This window comes from Aethalodelphis obliquidens, unplaced genomic scaffold (genome assembly GCF_003676395.1).
Source record: "Aethalodelphis obliquidens isolate GAN/ISIS:26980383/991018 unplaced genomic scaffold, ASM367639v1 scaffold23, whole genome shotgun sequence".
In the NCBI taxonomy this organism is placed as follows: Eukaryota; Metazoa; Chordata; class Mammalia; order Artiodactyla; family Delphinidae; genus Aethalodelphis; species Aethalodelphis obliquidens.
Window position 1 is genome coordinate 19,853,897 of NW_020837967.1, and position 24,707 is coordinate 19,878,603.

General features: G+C 43.8%; 1 protein-coding gene across 1 annotated transcript in view; it reads right to left on the reverse strand.

The window, feature by feature from the left end:
- FAM107B (family with sequence similarity 107 member B) overlaps positions 1-24,707 on the reverse strand; it is a 217,220-nt gene that overhangs the window by 166,476 nt on the left and 26,037 nt on the right. The window lies entirely within an intron of this gene.

Here is a 24,707-nt window from a genome sequence, read left to right on the forward strand (position 1 = left end):
AATAATATACCATCATATGGACATACCACATATTGTTTATCTACTCATCAGGTGGACATATGGGTTGTTTCCACTCTCAGGCTGTTATGAATAACGCTGCTACAAACATTCATGTACAGCTTTTGTAGGAGCAGAATTGCCAAGTCATATGGTACATCTATATTTAACATTTTGAGGAACTACCAGCCTGTTTTCAAAGGAGCCGCAACTGTTTAACATTCTCACCAGCAGCCATGGGGGTCCCAGTTTCTCCACATCTGCACTAATATTTGTTATTGTCTGTCTCTTTAATTACAGCCATCCTAATGGTTTGAAGTGATATTGTGGTTTTGACTTGCACTTCCTACTGACTAATGTATTAAGCATCTTTCATTTGCTTCTTGGACATTCATACGTCTTCTTTGGAGAAATATTCAGTCCAATCCTTGGCCCGTTTTTTTTTTTTTTTTTTTTTTTTGCGGTACGCGGGCCTCTCACTGCTGTGGCCTCTCCCGTTGCGGAGCACAGGCTCCGGACGCGCAGGCCGAGCGGCCATGGCTCACGGGCCCAGCTGCTCCGCGGCATGTGGGATCCTCCCAGACCGGGGCACGAACCGCGTCCCCTGCATCGGCAGGCGGACTTTCAACCACTGCGCCACCAGGGAAGCCCCTTGGCCCGTTTTAAAATTGGTTTATTTGTCTTTGTATTGTTAAGTTGCAAGCGTTCTTTTTTTATTATTTTTTAATTGAAGTATAGCTGCTCTACGATGTTGTGTTAGTTTCTGCTGCACAGCAAAATGAATCAGCTGTATGTATACATATATCCCCTCCTTTTTGGATTTCCTCCCCATTGAGGTCACCACAGAGCATTGAGTAGGGTTCCCTGTGCTATACAGTAGGTCCTCATTAGTTATCGATTTTATACATAGTAGTGTATATATGTCGATCCCAGTCTGCCAATTCATCCCACCTCCCTTTTCCCCCCTTGGTGTCCATACTTCTGTTATCTACGTCTGTCTCTATTTCTGCTTTGCAAATAGGTCCATCTGTACCATTTTTCTAGGTTCCACATATATGCATTAATATATGATATTTGTTTTTCTCTTTCTGACTTACTTCACTCTGTATAACAGTCTCTAGGTCCATCCATGTCTCTGCATATGGCAAAATTTCGTTCCTTCTTATGGCTGAGTAATATTCCATTGTATGTATGTACCACATCTTCTTTATCCATTCCTCTGTTGATGGACATTTAGGTTGCTTCCATGTCCTGACTATTGTAAATAGTGCTTCAGTGAACACTGGGGTGCATGTGTCTTTTGGAATTATGGTTTTCTCTGGGTATAAGCTGCAAGAGTTCTTTATATCTTCTGGATGCAAGTTCCTTATCAGATATATAGTTGGCAAATATTATATTTTCTTCCATTCTCTGGGTTGTTTTTTCAATCTCTTCATGGAGGCTTTTGAACCATAAAAGGTTTTAATTTGGATAATGTCCAATTTATTTTTTTATTGCTTGTATTTTTGGTGTTCTATCTAAGAAGCCATTGCTTTATTCAAGGCCATGAAGATTTACTCTTTTGCTTTCTTCTAAGAGTTTTATAATCTTAGCTCTTACATTTAGGTTGTTGATCCATTTTGGATTAGTTTTTGTATATGGTGTGAGGTAGGGGTCCAACTTCATCCTTTTGCATGTGACTGTCTAGTTGTCCCAGTACCATTTGTTGAAACAACTATTCTTCTCCATTGAATTTTTGTGGAATCTTTGTCAAAAATCAATTGGCTACAGGACATGGAAGCAACCTAAGTGTCCATCGACAGATGAATGGATAAAGAAGATGTGGCACGTATATACAATGAAATATTTCTCAGCCATAAAAAGAAGTGAAATTGAGTTATTTGTAGTGAGGTGGATGGACCTAGAGTCTGTCATACAGAGTGAAGTAAGTCAGAAAGAGAAAAACAAATACCAAATGCTAACACATATGTATGGAATCTTAAAAAAAAATGGTTATGAAGAACCTAGGGGCAGGACAGGAATAATGGCGCAGATGTAGAGAATGGACTTGAGGACATGGGGAGGGGGAAGGGTAAGCTGGGACGGAGTGAGAGAGTGGCATGGACTAATATATACTACCAAATGTAAGATAGATAGCTAGTGGGAAGCAGCTGCATAGCACAGGGAGATCAGCTCAGTGCTTTTGACCACCTAGAGGGGTGGGATAGGGAGGGTGGGAGGGAGACACAAAAGGGAGGAGATATGGGGATATATGTATATGTATAACTGATTCACTTTGTTATAAAGCAGAAACTAACGCACAATTGTAGAGCAATTACACTCCAATAAAGATGTTAAAAAAATCAGTTGGCTATAAATGTAAGGATTTGTCTCCAAACTCTCACTTCAACTTTGTAGATGTATATATCTATCTTATGCCAGTACTGCCCTGTCTTGATTACTGTAGACTTATGGTAATTTTTGAAATCAGGAAGTGTGAGTCATTCAACCGTTGTTGGTTTTTTTTAAGATTGTTTTGGTTGTTCTGGGTCCCTTTCATTTCCACGTAAATTATAAGATCAGTTTGTCTTAAACTGCAAAAAAGGTGGCTGGGATTTTGATAAACATTGAATTGAATCCGTAGACCAGTGTGGGAAGTATTGCCATCTTAACAATGTTAAATCTTCCAATCCATGAACCTGGGATGTGTTTCCATTTATTTAGGTCTTTTAAAATTTCTTTCAATGATATGTTATAATTTTCAGTGTACAAGTTTGCACCTCTTTTGTTAAATTTATTCCCAAGTATTTTATTCTTTTTGATGCTATTGTAAATGGGATTGTTTTCTTACTTTCATTTTTGAGTGTTGATTGCTAGTTTATACAAGTACAATTATTTTTACATATTTGTCTTGTATCCTGAAACCTTGCTGAACTTGTTCATTAGTTGCAACAGTTTTTCCATGGCTTCCTTAGGTTTTTCTATATACAATATCATGTCATCTGCAAATAGAGATAGTTTTACTTTTCTTTGCGATCTAGATGCCTTTTATTTCTTTTTCTGGCCTAGTTGTCTTGATTAAACCACTAGTACAGTGTTTAATAGAAGTGGCAAGAGCAGACATCCTTGTCTTATTCCTGATCTTAGGGCAAAAGCTCTCAGTCACTCACCATTAAGTATGATGTTAACTGTGAGTTTTTCTTACTGCTCTTTATTGGTTTGATAAAGTTGCCTTCTATTCCTAATTCGTTGAGTGTTTTTAATCATTAAAGGAATATACTCTTGTGCCCTGCCCTTACCTTTTAGTTCCTATTGCTCTAAATGAATTTCTTCTTTTATTTCCATGAAAATGACAGCAAACAGCTACCACTTGATCTATTCCCACTATCTCATTCCCTCAAATTGATAAGAAAAACACACACAAAAAAAACAAAGAAAAAGCAGTTAAGTTGCTTCTAAAGGCATTTAGGATGTTCTATAATATATAAAGCATACAGGGTAGGGAAATTTTAAAAGCAAGCAGAGAAAAATGTAATGTGGTGAAACAAAATCTATATCTTATTACTGCCAGATGTCTGTTATTGCTTGAGCCTTTTCTTCCTGTTATCCCACAGCAATGAGCATTAGTGTGCCTTTCTCAATCATTTGTGGGAAGTGGATGAGGAAGAGGGTCATGCTGTCCTAGCTGTATAACCTGGAGCAAATCACTTAATCTCTCTGTACCTTAATTTCCCCTTCTGTAAAATGATCTTGAGTACTTAACTTAGGAAGATACAAACAGCCCTTCTCTGTAAAGTGCTTAAGTTCGTGCCTGACGCTTGGCAAATGCACGGTAAAAGTCAGCTCCTGTCACTATTTGAATCATCATCATTATTATTAACAGACTGAGCCGCCTATGAGCTCCGTGTCTCTACTGCATCTTCCACAGGTTATTTGACATTTGGGTATGAAGAAGAATAACCCACTTAGGGAGCAGAATAACACACTTAGGGAGTTTGTTGTAGTCCAATACCCCCCAGGGCAGCCACCACCACTGGTTTCCACTTTCTATCAAATAATCAACCAGATCTGAGTCTGTGGGTTTAAAGATGAATTTAGATACAGGGAGAATCATTGAAAGTCATTTTGAAAATTCAGGCCTATAGTAGTTTTACTTTATCCTCTGCATTTTCACTAGCTTCAAAACAAAACAAACATTTCCTAGAAATAAAAGAAAAAGAAATACCCTGTGGATAGTGCTTCTCAATGTTATTAAATAGAAACATTTAATGGAAGAGACATTTCCTATCCCAGAGGGAACAGTTTCTCCCACACATGTACACCCCCCTCCCCCAAAGATGGATTCCTGTGCTCCCTGTTGCTTCACAGTGTTTGTGAGGCTGGGGTTCCTGAGGGGAGGGAGGTCTGTCTCTGGCGACAATCCATTCCCAAGCCCTTGTATCTCATGAGTTCGTAACACTGGATGTATGGACCTGCCTCGCCATCCCTTTGGGGAGTTTGGGCTGAACTCTTCTTGGCTTTTGTGTCAGAGAGAGAGTTGTCCCCCCAGATTCGCACTCCCTTTCCCTAAGTGGAGCTGTCACTGGCAAGTGACTACTTGGCCAGGGACGATACTTTTGTATCTGGATGCCACCATGTGACCGAGCTCACGACTGGAGCCTCCACGAAAGTGATGCCACTTCCTGGGCTGCTCAGAAAACTTTGTGGGGCTCCTCCATGCTCTTGTTTCCTTCTCGGCTGGAATATAGGTAACCCCCAGGGAGTCAAAGATGGCAAAACCTCCATCACCTGGGTTCCTGAACAGTAGTTGTAGGCAGGAAGCTACCCGGCTGACCTCTTCGCCTGCCTGTACTGTTATGTGAGTGAGAAACAAAATGCAACTGTGTTAAACTTCTGAAAGTTTCCTGTTTGTTTCCGGGATAGCGTCACTCTAACTAGTTCAGCTCTTCTCACTTTGACAAGCCGTGCATACTTAGATAATTAAGGTTGTTTTTATGCTAAGCATTTTGCTCAGTCTGTTTGGGCTGCTGTAACAAAATACAGCAGATTGGGCGGCTTATAAACAACAGAAATTTATTTCTCACAGTCTGGAGGCTTGAAGTCTGAGATCAGCGTGCCAGCACGGTCAGGGTCAGGGGAGGGCCATCTTCCGGTCGCAGATTTCATGTTGTGTCCTCACGTGGAGGAAGGGGCAAGCTAATTCTCTGGCGTCTCTTTTATAAGGGCACTAATCCATTCATGGGGGCTCCACTCCCACGAGGTAATCACCCCCAAAGGCCCCCCCTCCTAATAGCATCACCTTGGGGGTTAGGTTTTCAACATATGAATCTGGGGGGAACACAAACATTCAGACCATAGCTGCATTACAGGGGGAGAAAGTCCTTTTATTTTCCTAAATAGTGAAAAAAAAAAAAAATCCACCTTGATTCATTTTAGAATGTGGACTTATCAGGCCATGTTAATTTGAGAGACTAACATGTATAAACACATGACTATGTATTTATAGTCATATATGTCTGTATGGATCTCTCTTAACTACTGAGTAGTCATCTGCTTATTCTTTAAACATCAAGTGCCGTAATATGCCAGGCACTGTCTGGACCTAGTAGAGCATAAAGGTGCATAAGATCTGGTCCCTGGCCTCGTGGGCTCTTAGAGAGGTGCTGGCCCAGCTTTGCAGGTATCCCATGTATTCAGATAGTTTATCTACTAGCGTGACCTGGAACACCAGCTCCACTCTGAATTGTTTGGATCAGCTCTAGAAAGTGCCTGGAGTATGTGTTCACATTTCATTTTCAGGAGGAGAGCGAAGTTTAGACCAGGACCTCCCCAGAAGGAAAAATCAGCCCTCCCACAGTCTTCATACCAATTCTCAGGAGCCCAGTCACAGTGAGGAGGAAGAAGGTGACAAGGAGGAGACAAGACAAGAAGGTTATAAGGAGGAGACAAGACAACGGAAGCTCATCCCCCTCTGAAGGGCAGAGGAGTCCCGGGCCTTAAACACACACAGATCCCCGCCTCTTCCGCCCCAGGGTCATGGCTGTGAGAAAATGAAGCATGTTTGAGAACGAAAGCACACAAATAAACATTTGTGGGAGAAATCCTTCAGGCTCTCATAGCTTCAAATGGTTGCAGGGAGACAGCATTGCTAATGAATTTGGTGTCAGTGAAACGGAAACGTATGATTTAGATCTCTGTGAAAATAAACCCAGCCCTACAGGGGGAAGAGAGACGGCACCTGAGGGCCATGTGCCTTTGGGTGGGCCTTTGTGTGTGTAAACCCACAAGCCTTGCAGGAGAATTGCGGCTCTCAGACCCTCAGCAGCATCCTAGCTCCCTGCGGAGAGCTAGGAACCAGCTGACTGGGCTGGGTGATGAAGCTTGTCTGGGTTTTCTAGAGGCCAGAATCTACTTGAAATTAGAGGTGCTTAGGGGGGTCTCTAAAAGAAAAGGAAGAGAGAGAGAGGAAGAAGGAGAAAACAATGAGACTTACTCCTCAAAAGGCCAGACTTATGAACCACAGATCATCTTTGACTCTGGATTTTATCTTCAATCAACGCTCCCGTCTTAGTTTGGGCTACTATAACAAATATGGCGTAGACTGGGTGGCTTAAACAACAGACATTTACTTCACACATGTACTTCTTGATCTTGACTGGAAAGTCCAAGATCAAGGTGCCCACAGATCCAGTGTCTGGAGGACCTGCTTCCTGGTTTGCAGACGGCCATTTCTCCACATATCCTCATGTGGCACAGAGAGAAGCAAGGTGTGGGGGGGGTGGCGGATGAGGGTGGGCAGGGGGAGAGGAAGAGCAAGCTCTCCCCTCACGTCTCTTCTCGTAAGGGCACTAATCCCATCATGAGGACTCCACTCTTATGACCTAAGTACCTTCCAAAGGCCCCATCTCCTAATACCATCATTGGAAGTTAAAATTTCAACACATGAAATTTCAAGGGACACAAAACATTCACTCCCTAACAGCTCTCCGTCAAATCTGGGGAGAAGTGAACACAGGAGAATGTTTAGTGGGAGGCATCTCCCATTACAAACCAGGTAGAGTGGTTTGGTTTGTGTACCTTCCTCGGAGCTGATCAGGAAGATACAGCAGGATTGGACATCCGCACCAGGCTTGAAGGAAGAAAGGACCGAAGCCATAGCACAGAACAACATGGAACCCACCTGGGAAGACAGTCAGCCATGTGTTTGGACCTCTGGGGTCAATTTTTTGGTAATGCTCCACAATTAAGGACAATAGAGTCATGCTTCCCCTAGAAACCAGGTCTACCCACATGGCAGCTAGAAGTCTCTATAGCCAACCTTCTGCAAATGGCTTGACCCTACGTAGGAGGTACTACCCAAAAGGACCAGGGCAGATTGAATGATCCTTCCCTGCTTCCCAAATTATCAGCTCCTCTCTTGTGCCTTCCCCCATAGAGGGGTCCTTTAAACTCTGACCATTCTCTGATTATCAAAAACAGGTCTATACTGTTCTAGAAGTAGCACCGTCATGCTTTGGACTTTGGTCATAATGCCCAAGCCCTATCTCTCAGATCTTAACTGTGACAGTGTGTTCCAGCCTGGACTTCCAGCTCTCAGTGGCTGCATCTCTGTGCCATAGGGCTTCTTCCGGAGCTAAGGAAGACTGTAGCCTGGGACTCAGCAAGCCCAAAGTACCAGGCAATTAACACCTGCCAGTAGCAGCACTCAACTGACAACTCTTGGGAATTGGTGTACAAATACCCCAGCTCCCTCATCCCTCAGTGTGAGGGATCACTTCCCAGAGTTTCCCCATAGTATTAAACTCTGGTTGTCCACTGTGGTGGCCAACTTAATAGCAGACTTCCTTTCCTTGAATCACTTCCCCCCTCTCTTCCTGGGGCTTCTGGGGAAACTAACGTGCTTAGCTAAATCTCTATGCTTTAGCAGCCCATCTCATTTGATAATTTTGAGTAAGAAGCTTAGAAAGTAATTTCAGGATGTTTAAGGTAAATATAAAAGCTCTAATCAGATGTAAGAAGATGAAATACCCTCTAGCAAACTTTTAAATTCCAAACCAAGGAAAGAGGACTGGGCTAAGCATGCCGGTCTCAGGCAACCTCTATCCTTTCTCTCTCATTCTCTCATTCACTGTCACACCCACCCTCATAGAGTTATGGAGTAAAGAAGTCCATTGAATGACCCCAAAAGTAACAGGGACTGTCCAGCCAACACTACATTTGTGAGTTAGTGGGTGGTCTGAGATCTGGGCTTAAAGCCATGGCTTGGGTCATCATTTGAATCTTTAAGATCAGTTGCATTTATACTGCTTTCCATTGATCAAACCTTAGTTCAGTCCAACAACTTCCTTGAAGAACAGTCAACAATTATCTTTCTTTTTGGTTATTGATTTCATTCGTGGTATGATTTTTAGGGTTTGCCTGTATGTGTGTGTTTTCTGTTCATTTTCCAGTGGCAGAAGTCAAACTTGAAATTAAAACCTGTGAGAAATACAAAGGCAGACACACTAAATAGAAATGAAGGGGAAAGCAGAGGAGAACCACCCCCAGGGTGTTGTTGCCAAGTGGTGCAGAAGCCCAGCTGGGTCGGCAGTGAGCTATTCATCACTGACGGCCTCAAGAGACACATTCCTTCGTCTCTTTGTCAACAGCTTCCCTGCCCCAATATATAGAATATTGGGTTGGAAGGTCATGTTTCCCTCCCACTGCATGCTGGTTTATTTACAAAACTCTGAATCACCGACAGACTTGCAAAGCAATCAGCTAAGGAGGACGCGATGCTTCTTCTTTCTTACCTTTACTTTTCTTTTTTTTTTTTGGTCATGCTGCGTAGCATGTGGGATCTTAGTCCCCCAACCAGGGATCGAACCTGTGCCCCCTGCATTGAAAGTGTGGAGTCTTAACCACTGGACTGCCAGGGAGTTCCCAGGAGGACATGATGCTTCTTAAGTGTCCGGTTATCATATAACACTGCTACTTATATTTACCTCCTGCTTTGTTCTGAACATGCTCACTTTCAGGTACCCAAGAGAAAATCCAAGTATCAGTCAATTCGTTGATTAATTTATTGAGCACCTACTAGGTTCTGGGCACTGAAAAAATAAGACAGAGGATGCCTGCCCTTATGGAGCTCTCGGTCCAGTGGGAGAGAGGAACTAAATCAATAATTTTACCCCCCAGAAAATTTATTTCTCAGCACATGCTCCTCTGTTTCCACCATATTGCTCCCCTGTAATACTGTTATACCTAAAGTGACCAAATATCTGGTTTCCCTGGGATAGCACCAGTTTACCCCTGCTGTCCCAATGTCATTAGTAATAAGGGCACCTTCCACTCTCAGAAGTGCCCCAGTTTCTACGGTAAACCGTGTGACGACCTGACTGCACCTACCCTCTACGCCACCGCAGTCACCTACTGATTTTCCGTGTTCATTTTCTTACAACCGCTGGCTCTGGCACAGCCATCACCGTTCAGCAGATGTTGACTACATTCTGAATACTCCACAAGCAAGAGCAAGGAAACGAGGCAAATCTATTCCCCACTCTCTAAACCAGTCAGGGAGGCAGTGCTGGGTCGTGGGAGAATATCGACTGGACCAGGAGTCCGCAGAGCTGTTTTTTATGAGGGCTTTGCCATTTGCCAGACGTCCTGTCACCTGCTGGAGCCCTAATAAGTGGCCTCACTCTTCAAAATGGGGATAGTAATACCTGCCTGGACTATTTTAGAGGGCTGTTTGGAAAGCGCCGAATCCTAGCCACTAGACCACCAGGGAGTCACCAGAAGGTTGTTTTGAGAAGCAAATGTAGGTGAAAGTATTTCTAAACTGTAAAGGGCTATGTAAATATAAGGTATTCTAAATATGAAAGTAGAATGTACTTGATATTTTAATTGACGTGGTTAATCCAAAATATGCTTCTTGCTGACAGAAACATCTAATGTCTGGGTATAAAGTACAAGTATTTTGAAGACTTGTATAATAATATTATTTTACTATTAAAAATATTATTTGATAATATTAAATAGTATATATATATTAAAATATATATACTATTTAATCTACTTTATACAATATATATAATAAAGTGTTAGATATTCAGAAACAGAGTAAATTATTCAAGTCACATACAGCATTTTAACTGTTCACAGAAACCATACCAAATCTGTCACAGAAAGAATATAAGCTATAGTACCTGCAGACAACCTCACCCAGCTTTCCACAATCAATCCCAGAGTCGCTCTAATGTATCTGATGTATCTAATGTATCTAATGTATCGCTCTAATGTATCTGTTTTGTCAACGGACATAATATTTTCCTTGAACTTTGTCAGCCCCATGCAGAGATCCCTAGGGTTTTTTGTTTAAAAAAATGCCATGGAGTTGCACACAAACCTGACTACAGTTACATGTTAAGCAAAAATGATAGCCACCAAAATAGTATTGTTTTACTTATGATGACAAAGCAGTTCCTAGACGCAGGGTATACTGACAGCATGTGTGCCTGTCACCACCAGGAGATTACACTGGTGACAGGTAGCTCATGGGGCTCTCGAAGTATTGCAGTGGATGCACTCAGCAGTGGAGGGAGGTTGTCCATGACAGTGATAAAGTAAACTGGGGTTAGTTCAGCTCCGATAATCTAACATTTATCTCACAGCCCTGAGAGGCGGATTTTATAATCCCCATTGGATAATTAGAAAACCGTGGCTCAGAGAGGCTATGCAGCTTGCCCAAGATCAAACAGCTAGATTCAACTTCAAGTCCGTCTGACTCCAGAGTTTTGTGTTCTTTCCAGAAAACCACATTTTCTTCTCCAATAGACTTCTAATTTGGTACAGTAACTGCACAAACTCTTTGGAATTAATTTCAGTGAGTGTCCGCGCATTAGTCAGGGTTCTCCAGAGAAACAGAATCAATAGGATATAAAAGGAGACTTATTATGAAGGGTTGGTTCACACAGTTACGGAGGCCGAGTCCCACAGTCTGCTGTCTGCAAGCTGGGGACACAGGAAAGCCAGTGGTGTAATTCGGTCTGAGTCCAAAGGCCTGAGAACCAAGGGAGGTGATGATTTAAATCCCAGTCTGAGGGCAGAGAAGATGAGATGAGATATCCCAGCTCAAGCCATGAGGCAGAAAAGAGGGGCACAGTCCTCCTTCCTCTGCCTTTTTGTTCTAGTCAAACCCTGAACAGATTAGATGATGCCCACCCACCCTGGGGAGGGTGATCTACTTATGAAGTCTATGACTCCAATGCTAATCTCATCCAGAAACACCCTCATAGACATATTCAGAGATAATGTTTAACCAGATATCTGGGCATCTTCTGAGCCAGTCAAGTGGACACATAAAATTAACTATCACAGTCCCTGAAAAGAGGTTCTGGTCACCTGGTATATAGAGAGGATTTTGGCAAGGACAACTGGTGTCAACCCAACGTTGCCATCACTTGAGCCATTGAATTACATAAATGGACTGACAGCCACAGCCACATAAATTGGGGACTAGATTTCTTCATGCACACACACTTAAACTTACTTAGTGGAATCTTCTTCACTGAAAAGAACACTAATCAATTTATAATAAGATTAAAAAGTTAAGATAACGAGAATAAATGTCCTGCCACATGTAGCATTAAAGATCCTTTGTATCATTGATTAGTAAGCCATGGGGGGAGAGTGAATAGTAGTGAATGGAGCTCGCAGACACCAACGTTGTCAGACACAAGGTAGAGCCCAATCATACTTTTCTTACATTGGCCTGTCCGGATGGATAGGGGATTAGAAGCATCTTGTAAGTGATTGTAAAAGCGATCGTCAGGAATTAGTAGCATCTGTACCCCGAAGGTCAGGACACACCTTCATTGCTCAAATGCAGTGACAACTTGGGTATACAGATTTAGCACTGGTCTTGGCATTTCCCTACAGCTCTGTGCTCTTAAATAGTTCATCTGTCTGGTACTTTGCTAGTGAAATGCAGTGGGTACAGTTTTACAAATCCCTCAAAGAAAACAAATTAATAGACGTCATCCTCCCCACCTCCCCCGTGGCACATGGAAGCCCATCTGTCCCAGCCCTCACCTGCCAAGTCAGCTCAGTCCTGAGCCAGCCAGTGTTGGCTGCAGACCGGCGTCCTGCAAGATGTCACCCACCTGCTGTCTTGAGGCTTGTACTGCAAGATTGGGTTGTATTTCAGGGTTCAGTCATTCTGTAGTCCTGCGCGTGCCACTGGGAAAAATAAGTGGAATTTATCCACCCCCCCCAATCCGATGGCCTTTTGTGATGGGAAAGATACACATCTATTGGAGCTATTTAAGGGTGGCCTTGATGAAAAGCAGGGTGACAGCTGGTTAGATGACACCTCAGTAAAGGAAAAAGAGCTTGAATTCCAGATCCATTTGGAGGAAATGTATCATTAAAGGATGAGCAGGAAAACTGGGGGCAAAAGACAGCCTGCTTCAGCATGATTCTAGGAAGAATTCCCCAACTACCAGGGGATCAGACATTGGCGTGCCTTCTTCAGGGAGACCAGGAAGACTCCTTTCCAAAGCGTTTAAAGCAGATGGGTAGCTGATACATTGCCAGGCTTCTCTGAACCAGGGCATGGACTGGAATGCCGTTCACAGTCACCTTCTAGGGGTCTATAATTGTCTAGCTGTACTACAGTTCTAGAGTCCCTTCCTTCCTGGGAAATGTAGTAATGTTAACATTTAATATTTGTATATTACTCTATCATTTTCCAAAGTGCTATTATATATATTATTATATTTCATTGTTACAGGAAACCTATGAGGAAGGTAGGGTGTGATTATAGGTTAAATGCAATAAAATGCTACGATGGGTTTTAGTTGTGGGGCCCAGAGGGTGAGCCATGGGTAGAGGGAACAGAGAGCAAAGATGGAGAGTCTCAAAAAAAAAAATTCCTCTCTCTGGCAAAGCATTAGTGCGTGCCTCTAGAATATACTCAGATAGCCAGCCTCAAAATGGACATGCTGAAAGGGACCTCAGAGATCAAGCGTATTCTCTAGTTTTCCAATGAAGAAATGGGCCTATAGAAAGGAAGTGATCAGGAGAGAGACAGAACTGAACAGAAACACAGGTCTCTTAACACCCAACCCTGTGCTGTTTACATTTGTCCCTGGTGTCTCCCTTACCGTTCTCACGCCTTTCAGTTTCGCACCTTATCCTTACCGGAAACCTGGGTTGACAACTGATTGTAAGTGATCAAGAAATAATTTTAACTTACTGCCTACATGAAAAGCACAGTAAACAGCATTTTAACTTTTAAGTACTAGTTTGAAAGAACAAATAAGTAGAAAAAATGGCAACCAACTGTAAGACTGACTGATAGTAAAATTTTTAAAAAGCCAAGGAGCTTCTCAAGTTAGAGGGCAAATCACACACCTACAGTCACTATTTTTATTCCTTGATTAATTTATTCAGCTAGTCAGTAAATAGCCGTGAGCTCAAAGCATTTGCCAACAACTGTGTTAGATGTGAGGGATCGGACAAGATGGCGATGAACAAGTCAGGTCCCACCAGAGGGAAGGATATGTGCAAAACTGCAGAACTATAAAAGAGCAAAACACTCTCGAGTGTGGTTTAGTGTTACTGTTGTCTAGAATGTTTACGTAAGGGTAGCAAGAGATAGGGCTGCAGATGTAAGTGGGACCAGATAGTGGAAAACCCTCTAGGGCCACACGAAGCGATCTGATGTTGAATTTTAAAGAGGGACTGAAATGGACAGATTTATATTTCACGAGGAATAACATGGCAGCGTGGGCAGGATGCGCCGAAGGACAGACCTCCTGGAGGGCTGAGGGAATTGTCCTCCTGTTACTTTGGCCGTTCGTCTCCAGCGACTTCTGCCAGCTCCTCCTCCATCTGACCTTGACATGTTGGAGAATTCATTGCTCTGCCCTTGGCCACTTTCTCTTCTCTAGCAACACACTTCCTAGGTGATCTCATCCACCCCTGTGAATTTTAATCATATTTAAATATCTAGATCTTTTTTTGTGGGGGGAGCCATGCCACGCGGCATGTGGGATCTTAGTTCCCTGACCAGGGATCCAATGCCCCCTGCATTGGAAGCGCAGAGTCTTAGCTACTGGACTGCCAAGGATGTCCAGTATTTAAATACTTTTTATATTTAATAATAATTCTATGCCCGTGATCTTCTGATCTTTATTTCCCGTGAAGGCACACTCAATATCAATGGCTCACTACGGCCGTGCAAATTAAAACCATAATGAGATGACACTTCACACCCTTCACACGAAGGATGGCTATAATCAAGAAGACATACAATAACAAGCGTTAGTGAGCATGTGGAAAAATCAGAGTGCTCGGGCATTGCTGGTGTGGATGAAAAATGGTGCAGCTGTTTTGAAAAGAGTTTGACAGTTTCTTACAACGTTATGTGTAAGTTTATATGACCCAGCAATTCGACTCCTAGGTATCAACCCAAAAGAAAGGAAAACATACATTCATACGAAGACTTGTATGTGAATGTTCATAGCAGCATTACTTATAACAGCCCAAAAGGAGAAACAACTCAAATGTCTATGAACTGGTGAATGGATACACCAAATGTGGCATTACAATGCAGTAGAATATTATTCAGCGATAAAAAAGGAATGAAGTACTGATATATGTTAAAACACAGATGAACTTCAAAACATTATGCTAAGTGAAAGAAGCCAGACACAAAAGATCAAATAAATGTCCAGAAAAGACAAATCTATGAATACAGAAAGATTAGTGGTTGCCAGGGGCTGAGAGTGGGAACAGAGATTAAGTGTAAGTGGGCGTGAAGGATCTGATTGTGGTGCTAAAATTCATGTTCTAAAAGTGGATTGTGGTTATGCAACTCAGGTTACTTACTAAAAATCATTGAATTGTACACTTAAAGTGGATAAATCTTATGATATATAAATTATACCTCAATATAGTCAACTTGAAAAAAAAACCTTTTCCAATCTGACGTCTTACTGGAACTGCAGACTTCTACATCCGATTGATTACTTGACATTTTTGGAGGTCTAATAAGTGTCTTAAACTTAATATGGCAAAAAGAAAAGTATATGTTTTAAGTTGAGACATAATTTACATAGTTAGCACTAATCAATAGCTCGATGAATTATACCCCAGTAGAAGCACCACGTAGATTCAGATGTTTCCACCAGACCAGAAAATTCCCTCACGCCTCTTCCAGTCAGTGCTTCTGCCCCTCCAGAAGGAATCACTCTTCTGATTTCTAACACTGTTGATTAGTTTTGCCTGTTTTTGAACTTCATATAAATTGAGTCAGGCTTCTCTCACTCAAGACAATGTGAGATTCTTTCAGGTCTTTGTGTGTATCCGTTGCTTGATCTTTTTCATTGCTGTGTGTGAATATATCACAATGTATTTATCCATTCCCCTGTAGATGGGCATTTAGGTTACTTACAGTTTGGGTTATTATGAAGAAAGCTGCTGGGAACACGCTCACACATGTCTTTTGGTGGCTATAGGCACTCATTCCTGTTGAGTATAGTCTTAGAAGCAGAATTGAGAGATCCTTGGTATTTCCTTCCAAACCTTATCTTCCTTGAATTTCCCCACATACATAAATACCACCACCACCCACCTAATTGTTCGATCTCCACATCTAAGTGTTATCTCACCTTCTACCCCCTCACCACTCACTCGTCTGTGAGTCCTTTTGATTCCAAAGTCTGATCTGAATCTGTCTACTTCTCCGCAGTCCCCCTATTAGCTTCTTCTCTAAGTCATATCACCCTATCTCAGGGCTACTGACATGACCTAAATGTCTCCTTGCCTCCGCTTTCGTCCTCCTCAATTCTTTCTCTACATTGCAGCCAAGGTTTTAGAAATGGAAACCAGACCGTATCATGTGCTCGCTTAAAACTTCCTTCAAATTTCCATTGAAGTCCAAACTCTTTTTCTGGCTTATGAAACCCTAGGGATTTTTTTCTTTGTTTGTTTCTGTTTTTATTGAAGTATAGTTGCTGTACAATATTATATAAGTTACAGGTGTACAGTATAGTGATTCAAAATTTTTAAAGGTTATACTACACTTATAGTTATTGTAAAATATTGGCTATATTCCGTGTGTTGTACAATGTATCCAATGTATCCTGTGGCTTATTTTATACATAGTAGTTTGTACCTCTTAATCCCCTACCCCTATCTTGCCCCTGCCCACTTCCCTCTCCCCACTGGTAACCACTAGTTTGTTCTCTGTATCTGTGCATCTGCTTCTTTTTTTGTTATATTCACTAGTTTGTTGTATTTTTTAGATTCCATATATAAGTGATATCATACAGTTTTTGTCTTTCTCTGTATGGCTCATTTCACTTAGCATAACGCCCTCCAGGTCCATCCATGTTGCTGCAAATGGCAAAATTTCATTCTTTTTTGTGGCTGAGTAGTAGTTCATTGTATATGTGCACCCCATCTTCTTTAGCCATTCATCAGCTGATGGGCACTTGGGTTGCTTCCATATCTTCGCAGTTGCAAGTAATGCAAGCTATGAACGCTGGGGTGCACATATCACAAAGCCCTGTTTCTTATCTGGCCACTACCTGCCTCTGAACTTCTCTTGTGCACAGAGCTCTGGCTGCCTCTGGGCCTCCTTCTTGAGTCTATGCAGCTCATTCCCAGGGCACTGGTGCCAGTCCTTTTCCTCACTGGGAAGGTTGTTCCCCTGATCCCCAGCTCCTTCTCTTCACTCAGATCTCACCCCAAAAGTCACCACGTCTGAGAGGCCTTCTCTCAACACCTAACTTAGGACACGTAGGATACGTAATTTAGGATGGCCATTTGGTCATTGGCTTTCCCAACAATGTAGTTTAATTCTCTTCAGGGAAATTATGACTGTCACATTTTTATTTATTCCCTCTTTCTCATTTGTCTCCCCACAAGAACATAAGCTCCACGGGCACAGGAACTCAGCTGTCTTGCCAACTGCTACACCAGTGCTTAAACTGTGTCTGGCACACAGAACATGTGGCTGGATGGCTTTAGTGACAGCCATGGTTGATTGTAACTTCCCCCAGCAATTCTCAAATACTCACATGCAGAACTGGAGAAAGTGGATGGCTGGAATAATCCAACTTATGGGTCTGCCAGCTGCTGCTGTGGACTTTGTTCAGGAGGCAAGGATGTTGAAGGCATTGGCAAAAGAACACTAGAAGTGATACACCCCGGAGAGCAAAGGGAAAAAGCTATGTGGGGAGAAAATATGGTTGGGGAGGAGACTGGGGGTCTTGACACCGTGGAAGAACATTTATATCCAGAAGATTATGTTGACAACCTAGAGAGTGAGGCCAGAATAACTGAAGAAGTATTTGGACTTAACGGTTCCTCTGCCAGTGTGGTTCAACAGGTGTGATTGAATCTTCCTGTGTCACCTCAGAGGTATTGCAGGTTTGGTTCCAGACCACTGTGATAAAGGGAATATCACAATAAAGTGAGTCACACAATTTTTTTGGTTTCCCAGTGCGTATAAAAGTTACGTTTATACTCTACTGTAGTCTGTTAAGTGTGCAATAGCATTATGTCTAAAAAAAAAACCCAGTATACACACCTTAATTAAAAACTCCTTTATTGCTAACAATACTAACCATCATCTGAGCCTTTAGCCACTTGTAATCTTTTTGGTGGTGGAAGGTCTTGCCTCGGTGTTGACGGCTGCTGGTTGATCAGGGTGGCAATTTCTTTGTTGTTTGTTTTTTTTTGGGGGGGGCATGCTGTGGGATTTTAGTCCCCCGACCAGGGATCGAACCCACGCCCTCAGCAGTGAGCGCATGGAGTCCTAAGCACTGGACTGGAATATTGCACGAATTACCACGATGTGACACAGAGACATGAAGTGAGCTAGCTACTGCTGTTGGAAAAATGGCTCTGATAGACCTACTTAGAGTTACCAGAAACCTGTAAAAAACACAGTATCTGTGAAGCACAATAAAGAGAAGTACAATAAAATGAGGTCTGCCTGTATTTTATATAGCTCAGGGCTTGGCACTAGTCTGTAAATATCTGTTGAACGAGTGAGTAGACAAATGAATGGAAGAATGAAGAAAACAACAAAGAGATAGTAATAACTAAATAAACAGATGATGACTCCAAAACTCGTGCTCTGCTATGTTGCTGCTGGAAGTTAAAAGAAATGGTATCTTTTCTTTTTTTTTTTTTTTTTCCATACGCGGACCTCTCACTGTTGTGGCCTCTCCCGTTACGAAGCACAGGCTCCGGACGCGCAGGCTCAGCGGCCATGGCTCACGGGCCCAGCCGCTCCGCGGCATGTGGGATCTTCCCGGACCGGGGCACGAACCCGCGTCCCCTGCATCGGCAGGCGGGCTCTCAACCACTGGGCCACCAGGGAAGCCCAAGAAATGGTATCTTGATGTAAATTCGTCAACCTACTTTCATCAGGTCTCTGATGAAGAGTAATCTGCCTCTCCCTTACTCCACTCCATCCGCCCCCCCGCCCCCGTCTAAGGGACAACCCAAACTGTCTGCGACAGCTTTCTTATAGACTCACAATTAAATCTCTATCCATTTGTATATCCTTCAACATCCTGTTGTGTTAAATTGAACAATACTTTACATAAGCACAGTAAGTCTGCTACCAAGAAACTCAAACCCCGTTATCGATCAGTTCTCCTCACTGGCGCTATCAGTCAATACTCTTTTCTAAGTCCAAGATACACTAAAACCCTTTACTAAGTACAAACATCATAAATCAGTAACTATTCACCTCCCACACTTTCACTTTGGCCAGGGGTAACTATTACTGGGATTTATGGCCCCTCACAAGCAGGCAGCATTATTTCAGGACAGTCAATGCTGTAATTCTGAAAGGGTCAGCTAAAAATAGATTCTAAATGAATACCATGGGAAACTTTGCCCGTAAAATAGGGAGTGAACGTGGTGGCTTAAAGCTGCAGAGGGATCCACTGGCGTCTTGATGATGTGACGCCAGGCCCTCCATTCAGAAGCCAGCACCAGGTGGCTATGTGGACAGCCTGGGGAAAGACCTCCCTGCCTGAGAAAGCGTGAGGAGTGGGAAGTTCTGTGAACCCGCAGAAGGACAAGGAATAAGGGAGGGAGTCATAAGGCAGGCAAAGAAGCAAGTGAGCCAGAAACCTTGTCAGGGCTGTGGGGAAGCAGCTGAGAGAGGCCGTTCATCCCTGCTTGACAGGAGGCCCTTTTGTTTTGCTCATATGGTTTCTCTTTTATTCGTCTATCACAGAATTGGGGTTGGGGTGCCATGGGGAGCAAAAGGAAGTGGGAGAAGAGAGGGGAGAAGAATGAAGAAAACCCCTTCCTTTCATCAGGAGAAGCATTTTATTTCCACAGGGAAATGGTCTAAGATAAGTTTATCTTCCCGGACCAAGAGGCCCCTCTGAAAATGCTCCCCAGGCCGATGGGCCAGCCCATCCCCGTGCGGCACTGCTCTTTCCCCAACCAGCCCGTTGGCTTCACTGGGACCAGGCACCAGCCCCATGCCTCAGTTCATCTTTCTTCCTCATCTGAAAATGCCATTTACCCCACTGACGGATGGCGATGGTGTCCGACATGCTGACCACCTTGGGACTGAACCTGTTCACAGGCAAAAGCTCTGCTTCTAGGCATTTGATTCCCATGACACTCGGCAGTAGCTGGTACCTCCGAATGAAGCCTTTACCCTGTGCCGGCGTTGGGAGAAACGGTCTATGTGCAGGCCCTCGCTGGAACTTCACAATAGCTATGCCTACAGATGTACAAAAACCCAGGGAGGAAGATTTCCCCATTCTACAGCTAAGGAAGCCGAAACGTGGGAAATCTAAGTATCTTATTACAAAGGTAATAAATGTCTGAATTGGGATCTGAATCCACAGTCAACTCCAGAGCCTGGGTTGTCTTCAAATAATCTTAAATTAGATGAGATAGAGCAATCAGAATAGTGAGTTCGTTGGGGATGGGAGTTAGGGAAGAGATAAAGTGTGTTTCAGAGCAAAGTTGGAATTATCTACACCACCAACTGAGCCCACTGTTTGTACAGATAAGTGAGTGTGGACTGGAAAGGAGTGTAAGTGGCCATCATTTTGGGCTGCAGGCCAGGCTCTTCTTCCTGACCACAGCCATGCCCCTAACTTTTTTAGGTCTCTTTAAATCTCCTCTGTAAAATGAGATGGTCTCCCAGGTCTCCCAGGTCTCCCTTTTAGCTCCAAAACATTCCCTCCAGATTCCCAGCCGTAGCCTGTTTCTGGGTAGGCTGAAGCGTGTCACATACCTCCTGAGAAAGGAGGTTAGGTGAGTCAATACAGAATGAGGTCAACAGCACCTGCAGGGCTGCCCGCAGGGCTAGTAAAGGCGAGGTGTCCAGACAGGAAGGCTGACGAGTGACCTGGGCCAAATGGGTTGGTGTGCTCAGTTTCCGTTGATTACCATATTATACTAGCTGCTCTCTGTTCTGGGTATTATCGCTACGTAACAAACAACCCCCAAACTAGTGGCTTAAAGCAACTATTTTATTTCGCTCACAAGTTAGTGGGTCAGGAGTTTGGAAAGGTCTCAGCTGGGCTGTTGAGCTCTGATCCACATGCATCAGCTGGGGTAGCTGGGGCCGGAGGACCCCCTTCCCAGGTGGCTTCCTCACCCACACATTGGGGAGCCCCTCTCCAAGTGGCTTCTCATCCACCTGGGCCCCTTCTCGTGGCTTAGAATTCTCCCAGCATGGTGGTCTCAGGGTATTCATCCTTCTAACATGGTGAATGGCTTCCAAAGACCAAGACAAAAGCTGCCAGTCCGTCCAGAAGAAGAAGAACGCCCCTTCCATCCTGCTGTTAGTGAAAGCAGTCACAGAGTGGTCCGGTTTCAAAGGGGTTGGGGGGAACAGCCTCCACCTCTCCATGGTGGGAACATCAAACTACCACATGTCCTGCCTCAGGGTCTGGCCAGAAAGGGCCCAGGCAATTGGTGGATTTGGAGAAACTGCCACAGAACTGCAGCCCCCCGCTGGGTCGGGCAAGCTGCGTGGGCACAATCAGCAGTGGTTTTTCCAGCCCAGCATCCGTGATCCGACCAGCTGTCTTCTGGCGGCAGCACCCTGGGGGCACCTTACATCCTCAGTTCTCGGTTCACGCGGTTCGGGTAGAGAATAGACTTTACCCCTGGAACATGTGGTTTGGGACTGACCAGTCATCCTCAGTGCCTAGAATGTGCCTGGCACGTAGGAGGTGCTCAGGGTGAATGAATGAAAGAAAAAGATGTCAGTTGTTTGGCCCCAAGAATTGTTTCAAGACTAGATAATGTGATTCAAGTTCTCGAATGACTGGGAAAGAGGTATCCTCCTTATACCGGACTTGAGTATGGGCATTAATCCTAGAGCCATCGAGAGTTACCACAAGGTAGATCCCTGCAAGAGAATGGAGCTGCCCTGGGGGAAAGGAAAGCAGAGATGAAAGAGCAAATCAGAGTCTTCATGACCTAATTCGACATCCAGCTGTGCCGGAAGTTAGTGCATCCCCTGGACTATTCAGCTAAATGCCTGAGACCCAAACACCGACGCCACCAAATGCTGGCAAGGATGCGGAGGCGTAAGAACTCATTCATGACTGGTGGGACTGCAAAATTACAGCCACTTTGGCATACAGCTTGGTAGTTTCTTACACAGCTAAACATACTCTTACAATGTGCTCCAACGGTTGTGCCCCTGGTGAGTTAGAAACTTACGTTCACACAAAAACCTGCACACGAATGTCTGTGGCAGCTTTATTCTCAATTGCCCTGGATTAGAAACAACCAAGATTTCCTTCAATCGGTGAATGAAGAAAGAAACTGAGTTATGTGCATACAATGGACTCCACTACTCGGGTATGAAAAGAAATGAGCTATCAAGGTACAATAAGACTTGTAGGAGACTTAAACGCTTATTGCCAAGTGAAAGAAACCAGTATGAAAAGGCTAAAGGCTACGTATGATGGAATTCCAACTATATGGCTTTCTGGAAAAGGCAAGACTATAGAAGGCTTCAGGTAGAAAGGGGGCAGGAGGGATGAATAGGTGGAACGCAGGGCATTTTTAGGGCAGTGAAACTAGTCTATGTGATATTATATTGGTGGATACATATCATTATACGTGTTTCAAAACCCATAGAATGTACAAAACAAAGAGTAAACCTTAATGAACCAATAGACTTAGTTCATAATAATATATCAGGGACTTCCCTGGTGTCCAGTGGTTAAGACTTCACCTTCCAATGCAGGGGGTGTGGGTTCGATCCCTGGTCGGGGAGCTAAGATCCCACATGCCTTGTGGCCAAAAAACCAAAACATAAAACAGAAGCAATATTGTAGCAAATTCAGTAAAGACTTTAAAAATGGTCCACATCAAAAAATAATAATAATTTTAAAATAATAATATATCAGTATTGGTCCATCAGTTGTTACCAACGTACCGTGCCAATGCAAGATGCTAATAATAGGGGAAGCTGAGGGGGAGGGGAGTGGGGGGGAAGGATGGGAAGAGGGGGTATGTAGAGACTCTGTACTTTCGCTCAATTTCTTATAAACCTAAAATTGCTCTAAAAAATAAGGTCTATCTTTAAAGCTAGAGAGTCTTGATGACATATAGCTATGCCCCAAATTAGCCTAGCCCCTCGACTATACAGCCACAAGGCAATACATTCTCTTTTCAGCCTGAGCAAACTTGGGTTCATTTTCTGTCACTTGTAATCATGAAAAGTCCTGATACGTTTTGGGAGGAAATCCAGCTTGGCGGTCAAGAAACAACATGCAAACATGATGACAGGACCCACTGAGGTCCGACAGCCATCAGCAAGGGATGTTAGGGGTTTCCAGTGGGCAGGCGGCACCAGGGTGGAGCTGCCGCGGCTCTGGTGATCGGAGCAGTGGTGGGCAGTATGCCAGCCACGATCGGGGCGCCAGGTTAGGGCTCCGGGGCAGGACTCCAGACTAGCGGATGGGGAATGGCAAGAGCCAGGTGGGAGCTGCAGTACTGAACAGATTGTCAAGACAGTCAGGCCCGGGGAGCAAGACACAAGTCAGGCATCAAGAGCAGTGATGCCTTCTCCGACCAGACCGCTGGACGTGTCAATTGCATGGCACCCAGGAGGCACTCCCGTTCCCCCTTACCTTGCCTGCTTTTTCTCTTCTTCCCTAGCATTTTATCACTTACATACTGTATAATCTATTTCTTTATTATGCTCTCCCTGGGGAAATCTGGGCTTAATGAGGGGCAGCAATCACCGTCTATTTTGTTTACCAGTGAACCTAAACGGTACCTGGACTGTAAGAGGTGTTCACTAAGTATTTATTAAATGCTGGGTGAGTTCTCTGTTCATTCTTGATGGGAGGCAAAGGGAAGAGGGGCAGTAGATTGCATACATTCGAAGATCAGTATCTGGTAATAAAATGCTGGAAAGGGAGTAATGGCCAGATTTTAGCAATTCCTCTCTGGATCCTATATTACCCCTTAGCTCCTGCCCTGTCTCATCCCTCCTCTTCCATAATCAGACTTCCTGGAAAATACTCTGTACTCCTTATCTCCACGGTCTCACCTTCCTTCTCTCCTAGACTCACTGTAATACTGACAGCCACCACCCATCGAAACAGTTCTCATAAAGGTCACCAATGGCGTCTTCCCACCAAAACCACATACACATTTTAGTCCTTGTGTCTCTTGACCTTTTCTACTTCCTCCTCCTTAAAAACCTTTCTTCCTTCGGCTTTCGCACTCCTCAGGTCTTCTTCCTGCCTCTGTCACTTTGACCCTTCTCTGTTGCTTCACAGACTCTCTTTACTGTCTTCTCGAATCACGGATGATCCACACCCACATGGTATCCCTGGGCCTCCTCCCCACCTCTGCTCTCTCTTGATTCTCCCTGAGTGATAGCAGCATCGCTATGACTTTGACAACGACCACGATGGTGACAGTCTCCAACCTCCATCTCCACCTTAGCCCTCCTTCCTGAAGTTCAGCTCTGCGTGCTCCTCTGCCTCCCAGGTCTTTCTACTCCAATGCCTTATAGGCACCTCGATCTCAACATTTCCAAAATCAAACACATCCTCTCTCCTCCAAATTTATGACATCACTTTCCCCATAATTGCCCAGCCCATGAAGCTGCAAGTCATCTGTAACTTCTCTTCCTCTTATATCGATAAATCCCACATTTAATCAGTTACCAAATCCTGTCAATTCCACCTCCGAAACATTTCCTGAATTATTTTATTCTTGGATCTCTCTGTCGCTGTTTCGTCCCTAGACTCCTGTAACTTCCTAAAGTGAAAGGCTTTACCTTTAGTCTTGTTGCCTGCGATTGCCATGACAAAGTGGTGTTTCTAAATTGATTTTCCTTAAAATTCCCCAATGATTCCCCACAGCCTTCAATATAAGATCCAAACTCCTCAGTGAGGCGTGCAAAGCTTTTATGATCTGTCTGTCACTCCACCCTCAGCCCCAACCTGGCCCCTCCCTGCAACCATCCACAGCTGCAATGAAGTTCCTCTTCCTGAAACACCCTCACCTGCCTTTGCCCTGGCAATTCCCACTTATTCCTCAAGATTTAATTTCTGTGTTACCTCCTCTGATTAGGTGCCCCAGTGCTTACTCTGTCAAAGCACCCACTACACCTTTCTTATTCTGTTTTGTCTACCTTTCCACCTAGATCGGTGTCTATTGAGAAGGTCCTTCTCTATTATCTCTATAATCCACCCCGTCCCACACAAAGT